This window comes from Melanerpes formicivorus, unplaced genomic scaffold (assembly GCF_026170545.1).
Source record: "Melanerpes formicivorus ecotype bairdi unplaced genomic scaffold, bMelFor1.0.p_v2 SCAF_10, whole genome shotgun sequence".
NCBI lineage: Eukaryota > Metazoa > Chordata > Aves > Piciformes > Picidae > Melanerpes > Melanerpes formicivorus.
Window position 1 is genome coordinate 10,457,722 of NW_027142362.1, and position 7,638 is coordinate 10,465,359.

Here is a 7,638-nt window from a genome sequence, read left to right on the forward strand (position 1 = left end):
TTCCCAGATCCCCCCCACGCTCCCAGGGGATAAAGAACGAGTTTGGATATTTGCCTGCAGCAAAGGACCTTAGTGAGATGAAAATTAATTATTTCGAAAGGATATTTTAAAAAAATAAAAAGGCGGGAGGAGAAGGGTAGGAAAAAGTGAATGCGCCCAACGTGGGGCTCGAACCCACGACCCTGGGATTAAGAGTCCCATGCTCTACCGACTGAGCTAGCCGGGCGCTGTGAGCCAACCTCCTCTTTCAGGCTATTCGTTCGTTCATTTGTCTAGTCACTCGTCAAACAACCTATGGGCGGGACGTGCCGCCGCTGAATCGGAAACTCATCTCCGTTGGGAAGGACCCCTAAAGATCTGCCAGCTCTTATCCGAGAATTTGCTTTTCTTGCTTTCAAACAACAGGGTTGTTAATTTCCTCTCACTGAGAAGATACTTGCTGGAATGAATTAAGTTCGGTAAAGTCCTGCCACCCGAGATATCCTAGAATTCCGGCATGGTGGGGCTGGGAAGGGACCTCCGTGGGCAGAGATCATCCAGTCCAATCCCCGGGCAAAGCAGGGACACTCACAGCAGCTTGACCAGGATCACAAGGGCCACCTGGATTTGGAAGCTCTCCAGGGAAGGAGACTCCACAACCTCTCTGGGCAGCCTGCTCTGGGACTCCAGCACTCTCACACCAAACAAATTTCTCCTCATGGTCACCTAGAACCTTCTGGCTTCCCACTCCTGCCCACTGCCCCTTGTCCTCTCACTGAGCACCACTGACAAGAGCCCAGCCCCATCCTCTTGCCCCCTAGCCTTTATCTCTTGCTGAGCACTGAGCAGATCCCCTCTCAGGCTGCTCTTCTCCAGGTTCAACAGCCCAAGGGCTCTCAGCCTTTCATCCTCACACATGCTCCAGGCCCCTCAGCATCTTCACAGCCTCCACCTGACCCTCTCCAGGCATTCCCTCTCTCTCTTGAAATGAGGAGGCCAGGACTTCAACCAGGACTTCAGATGTGGCTTCACTAGGGCAGAGCAGAGGGCATGGAGAACTGGAGAGTATCCCTTCACCTGCCAGCCACACTCCTCTTTGTGCACCCTCCTCTCCTCAGGTTTCACCACCAAAATGGCATTCCCACCTCAGACAAAAGCTCTGCCCTTGGTGGACATGGAATAGGCTGCTTTGGTGACCACAAGAGGACTTTTCTGGTCTGTGAGGTGCTTTGGGATCATTAGCACTGGCAGCTTTGTGCTGTGACGGAGAACAGAGGCTTCACTGCCCTCCCACCATGGTCATGGTGAAGCAGATCATGGTGTCCACATGTGAGTGGAGGAATAGGCCAAGGCAGAAAAAAATCAATCACAGACTACCAGGTTTTAAGGGACCTCAAGGATCATCTGATCCAATCTTTCTTGCCTGAAGCCCTCTCTACAGAAGCTGGCTCAGCTCCTGTCCAGCTGCATCTTAACTATGTCCAATGTTGGGGACTTCACCACTTCCCAGGGGAGATGGTTCCAGTGGGTGATCACTTTCTGAACAATTTTCTGCTTGTGTCCTATCAGAATCTCCCCAGGAGTAACTTGTCCCCATCATCCCAGCCTTTTCCATGTGACTCCCTGGGGAAAGGGAATCTCCATTTTCTTTGTAGCCACCCTTTAAATATTGGAACTTAGGATGTATCTCCAGAGCTGGGAAGAGAGCCACCTCTCCTGTCCTCACTTGCCATCATCCGGTAGTAAAAGCATCCCTTTGTTATTCATACTCTGCAGTTACAATGAGGAGAAACAACTGCAGAGGGCACCAGCAAGCCGCAGAGTGAAATCACAACCAGTAAATGTCATCTGCTGGGTGAGGAGCATCCCTGCCCTGCGCTTCTTGGGCTGGGCTCCACACGTGGCCGCTCCACACAGCAGCTCAGCTCAGCTCTGTTTTTCCACGCAGGACACAACAGATTGAAATCAGAACATCATGGAGTGGTTTGAGTGGGAAGGGACTTTTAATGCTCATCCAGTCCAACCCCGCTGCAGACAGCAGGGACATCTGCAACTAGAGCAGCTTGCTCAGGGCCCCAAACAAGCTGACCTGGAAGAGTTCCAGGGATGGGGCAGCTCCCATCTCTGTGGGCAGCCTGGGCCAGGGTCTCACCACCCTCAGTGTCAAACATTTCTTCCTTCTCTCCAATCTGAATCTCCCTCCTTCACTTTCAAACCATTACTCCTTGCCCTGCCACAACAGACCCTGCTCAAGAGTCTGCCCCCAGCTTTCTGATCAGCTCCTCTGAGCACTGAAAAGCCACCAGAGGGTCTCCCTGGAGCCTTCTCTTCTCCAGGCTGAACAACCCCAACTCTATCACCCTGCATTACAGCAGAGGGTTTCCAGCTCTCTCATCATTGCTGCTCCCTGGAGCAGGACCTTGTTGTCCTGGTTCAGCTTTTCTGATCTTCAAGGGTCGTTCTCAGGGGGTCTTTTCCAACCTGAATGATTTTATGGGCTGGGCTTGTGGAACCTTTCTGTGGAGCACAAGGGCCAGGGGTTTTAAGAACAAGAGAACATAACCCCCTCTCTTGTTCATAGCTGCAGAGACATGGATGGCCATTGTGAGCTATTCCTGGTCCGTTTGAACTTCACTGCCTCCTTGCATGCTCAGGTCACCAGGGGGACCACATCCATCACCAGCTGTTGATGAAGGACTGACGACCCTTCCTCCTCTTTGAGGATTAAAATACTCCAGCTGAGATCATCTGGGCCAGACAGAAGCACTTGAGTAAGAGGAGGGAGCCTGCCAAACGCAGGTGCTGTGACAGGGAGCCCCAGCTGCTGCGTGAGATGCGGAAGCATTTGAAGTGTTGTTGTTAACAGAGACACAAACAACCTCCTCCAGAAAATGCCTGCTGCTTCCCACTTAACGAGCTCCCAGTTCCTTCCTGTCTCCAGCCCTGGAAAAGTCTGGAGGTGATCAGGGCAGGCACAAGGTCTCATATCTAATCTGAAGCCAAAAAAACCTCTGGCTCCTCTCACAGAGGCTTTCAGGAGATCCTGGTGAATAAAAAGCAACAGCAAAACGTGAGCTACAGGCTACTGCCTGCCTTGTACAGGTCCTCCTGCCACACTGGGAGTCTCAGCTGCTGACTGGTGGGACACTGCTGCTGGTCCTCATCTCTCTGTCCCCCATCTTCTATTTACCCACCTCCTGGCTGGCCATCTTCTGGGCATTTATCTCCCAGTCACCCATCTCCTGATCACTCAACTCCTGACTGCCCACCTCCTGATCACCTACCTTCTGGTCACCCATTTCCTGGCCACCCAACTCCCTGTCACCCAGTTGAGGAAGCTGTTTAAAGTATTCCCATTTCATCCTTTCTCCAGGAAAAAGCAGCTCTGCAGGACAGCCCTACCCAGTCCTTGGGCAGTCAAGGCCTGGAGGTGACCCTGGGGCTGAGGAGCACCCAGCTTCTCTTCCCATCCTCAGCAATGCTGATACCACCACAGCCTCTCTCCACTACCCAGGCTGAAGCCACTAGGCTTGTTGGTGTGCACTCAGTTTCAACAGCTCCACATATCCTTTGGATTTCCACATCTTCCCTCACTTGGAGTAGCCTCCATGGTGGAGCTGTCTGAGCTCAGCTCAAGTTTCCATCTGCAAGCTGCTTCCTTTGGCTAAGCTGTCCTCATGGACAAGACCTTGGGCTCTGCTTCTTTCAGAAGGCTTTGTTTACCCTTCCAAATTTCTCTTGTCCCACCATCACCACATGGGGACAAGCCTTGCCCAAGCAGCCCAAAACACTGGGGCAAGTAGTGATGCAGATTTGGGAGCTTCAGGGCAGGTCTGATCAGGCTTGGTTTGATCACCTTCCTCTCCTCCTTCTAAGCTTCTGTGGCATTTAACACCATCCTCAGGCTACTGTTACAGCCAGAAGCCTTCTTCACAAATTCCCTGCTGGATCCTAGCCCAGCTCTCATTTGTTGCTCAGTAAACAGAAGCTATAAGATATTTGTCACAGAATCTCTGAAGCATAGAGGGAGTTGGGTGGACCCCTGGAGATCATCCAGTCCAACCTCCCTGCTCAAGCAGGGGCACCCACACCAGCTTGACCAGGATCACAATGGCCACCTGGATTTGGAAGCTCTCCAGACAAGGAGACTCCACAACCTCTCTGGCCAGCCTGCTCCAGGCTTCCAGAAACCTCACACCAAAGAACTTGCTCCTCCTCTTCAGATGGAATCTCCTAGCTTCCAGATTGTGCCTCTTGCCCCTTGTCCTCTCACTGGGCACCACTTACAAGACTCTGGCTCCATGCCCATGCCCCCTAGCCTTTATGTCTTGCTGAGCACTGAGCAGATCCCCTCTCAGGCTGCTCTTCTCCAGGCTCAGCAGCCCAAGGGCTCTCAGCCTTTCATCCTCACACAGATGCTCCAGGGCCCTCAGCATCTTCACAGCCTCCACCTGACCCTCTCCAGGCATTCCCTCTCTCTCTTGAAATGGGGAGGCCAGGACTTCAACCAGGACTTCAGATGTGGCTTCACTAGGGCAGAGCAGAGGGCATGGAGAACTGGAGAGTATCCCTTCACCTGCCAGCCACACTCCTCTTTGTGCACCCTCCTCTCCTCAGGTTGCACCACCAAAATGGCATTCCCACCTCAGACAAAAGCTCTGCCCTTGGTGGACATGGAATAGGCTGTTTTGGTGACCACAAGAGGACTTTTCTGGCCCGTGAGGTGCTTTGGGATCATTAGCACTGGCCTCTTCAGAGCCTCTGTTATCACATCATTCAGAAAGTGCTGCCGCTGAGCTGAGCAGTAAAGAAACCAAACAGAATTAGTTCTGTTCTAGCTCAAACCAGGCCAACAGCTCAGAATCACAGAATTGTCAGGGGTGGAAGGGACCTCAAGGATCATCCAGTTCCAACCCCCCTGCCATGAGCAGGGATACCTCACTCTAGATCAGGTTTCTCAGAGTCCCATCCAATCTGGCCTTAAATCTGGAGGTGGCTTCCACCACCTCCCTGGGCAACCTGTGCCAGTGTCTCACCACTCTCATGGGGAAGAACTTTTTCCTAACATCCAATCTGAATCTACCCATTTCTAGTTTTGCTCCATTCCCCCCCAGTCCTATCACTCCCTGACACCCTAAGAAGTCCCTCCCCAGCTCTCCTGTAGGCTCCCTTAAGATACTGGAAGGCCACAATAAAGTGTGGTTTAAGGACAGAGAGTACTCCAATACTAAGTTTTTCAATACAGATCACAGAACCACAGAACCTTAGAGGTTGGAACATCATAGTATCATAGCTCATCTGAACAAGGAGACACAGCTGTGGTGTCAGTTGTGTTGCAGTTAAAGCTTGCCTAGATTTGCCTGAATTCCCATCCCTGCCTTAAACCCCCAGCCCTCAGCTCCAGTTTACCCGGTGCAGGCACCCAGCTGGTGCTGGGAGGTGACCAAGCTGCAAGAACAAGACTTCCTGTAGCCTCCAACAGTTTCTAGTGAGGAAACCATCTGCTTTCCAAATGGGCCAAGTTAAAAGCGTGTGGCCAAAGGTCAGCGAGACGCTGACCCCCTCCGTCACCTCGGTGCTGGGAACCCTCTCCTTTGCTGTGTGCCAAATGAAGCATGTGAGTGCTGCAGCGTTGCTCCTCAATGGGGTCTTTCTGAAGTAATGAACCAAAAGTATCTTAGAATGACAAAGGGGAATATGTCCTGGTCACCACACATCCTGGACCTCTAATGAAAAGCATGATTCAGGGATTTTCCTCTGCCTGCGCTGGTCAGAGGCAGGGCTCTGGGAGGGAGGGAGGGAGGAAGGGGGGGCTTGGAGGGCACAGCTCAGCTGGGGTCTCCAGTCAAGCACACATGAGTTCTCAGGGTGCCCACTGCACCACCAGCATGGTGGGCTCCATGCTGCTCTGCCTGGCTGAAGGCTGCTGTGATGGGAGCTGACATCAAGGATAGCGTGGCCAGCAGGAGCAGGGAAGTCATTGTGCCCCTGGACTCTGCACTGGTTAGGCCACACCTTGAGTCCTGTGTCCAGTTCTGGGACCTCAGTTTAAGAAGGACATTGAGACACTTGAATGTGTTCAGAGAAGGGCAATGAGGCTGGGGAGAGGCCTTGAGCACAGCCCTGTGAGGAGAGGCTGAGGGAGCTGGGGTTGTTTAGCCTGGAGAAGAGGAGGCTCAGGGGAGACCTCGATGTCTGCGACTACCTGAAGGGAGGTTGTAGCCAGGTAGGGCTTGGTCTCTTCTCCCAGGCAACCAGCAACAAAACAAGAGGACACAGTCTGAAGCTGCACCAGAGGAAGTTTAGGCTGGAGGTGAGCAGAAAGTTCTTCCCAGAGAGAGTTGTTAGCCATTGGGATGTGCTGCCCAGGGAGGTGTTGGAGTCACCATCCCTGGAGGTCTTCAAGAGGGGATTGGATGTGGCACTTGGTGCCATGGTTTAGTACTCATGAGGTGTTGGGTTAGAGGTTGGACTTGATGATCTCTGAGGTCTCTTCCAACCTTGGTGATTCTGTGATCCTGTGACATATCCTTGCTTTTCTGGTTTATTGACCTCAGTGGAGGGGAACCTCATGAAGTTCAACAAGGGCAGGTGTAGGATCCTGCACCTGGGGAGGATTCCCCTTCCTGGACCTGGGCATGCCACCTGGGACATGGTCGGGTCTGGGAGCCACATTTAGCAGCCATCCCATGAGTGGGAGCATGATGGAAGCATGGGATGAGTGAGAAGGAAAAGAGGACTGACCACAGGCTCTTGAAACATCCAAATTTACACCACGTTGGAAAGCAATAAAACACAAATGGTGAAGTCATGGCTTGTGTTTTACATACAAAGTACACACAGGAATCCCCCCTGTCCTGGGCTGAACCTTGTTCCTGACAGCAGAGGTGAAGACAGAAGAACCTACATGCAAGTAGGGTTGCCATCACGGTCTCCCCATTTTCAGTCATCCTCCACAGCCTGAAGAGCAATATGGAAAGGAATTCCTACCTAAATACGCCTGACCCTCCTCTGGGGACCAACCCAAGAGCAAATCTTCCCTAAGAAAGGGAGGGGTTAGCACGAGATGCTCCTGGAGCTCCTCATGCAATGCTGGGTATCCTAGATAAGCATCAGCTAACCTTAGCAGAGGTGAAGCTACATAAGCGGGGTGGGGGGGAAGGAAGAGAAAGGGTTTTAGCTGTAAGAACACAGGAGAACACCTTAACCAACCATTAAACTGAGTATGGAAGGCCAGGGGTCTACCTCTGGAGCAGCTTCCCCTTCTCCTTCACAAATACAGGCAGGGGAACACACTGCTGGACTCCAAACCAAACGTGGCCTCGGTGGCCCTGACCATCCCCTTTACCTCAGGGTGACACAGGCATGGCTTGGGCAGAGAAAGCCAGCAGCAGGGAGATGAGGAGATGGGAGCCTTGGCACTTGCCACAAGCCCTGGACTTGTGGGGACATCTGAAGCTGCTGTTTTCTCCCCTGCCCTGTCCCCGTTCCCCAAGCTGTCCAGCTTCAGCAAGTAAACATTGCAACGAGAAGCACAGGAATGGGTTGCCAGCTTCAAGTTCTTGAAGGTAAAACCCCCCTGACCCAAGGGGTGGGTGGTACTGGTGGAATGCCAGATGTTCACTTCATATACATACAGATGACCACAGCCATCAAGGA

At 52.5% G+C, this 7,638-nt stretch overlaps 1 non-coding gene across 1 annotated transcript; it reads right to left on the bottom strand.

Moving 5' to 3' along the window:
* Nucleotides 1-153: 153 nt before the first annotated feature.
* On the bottom strand, nucleotides 154-226 carry TRNAK-CUU (transfer RNA lysine (anticodon CUU)). The gene has a single exon. It is a non-coding gene; the product is annotated as a tRNA-Lys (tRNA).
* Nucleotides 227-7,638: the final 7,412 nt, after the last annotated feature.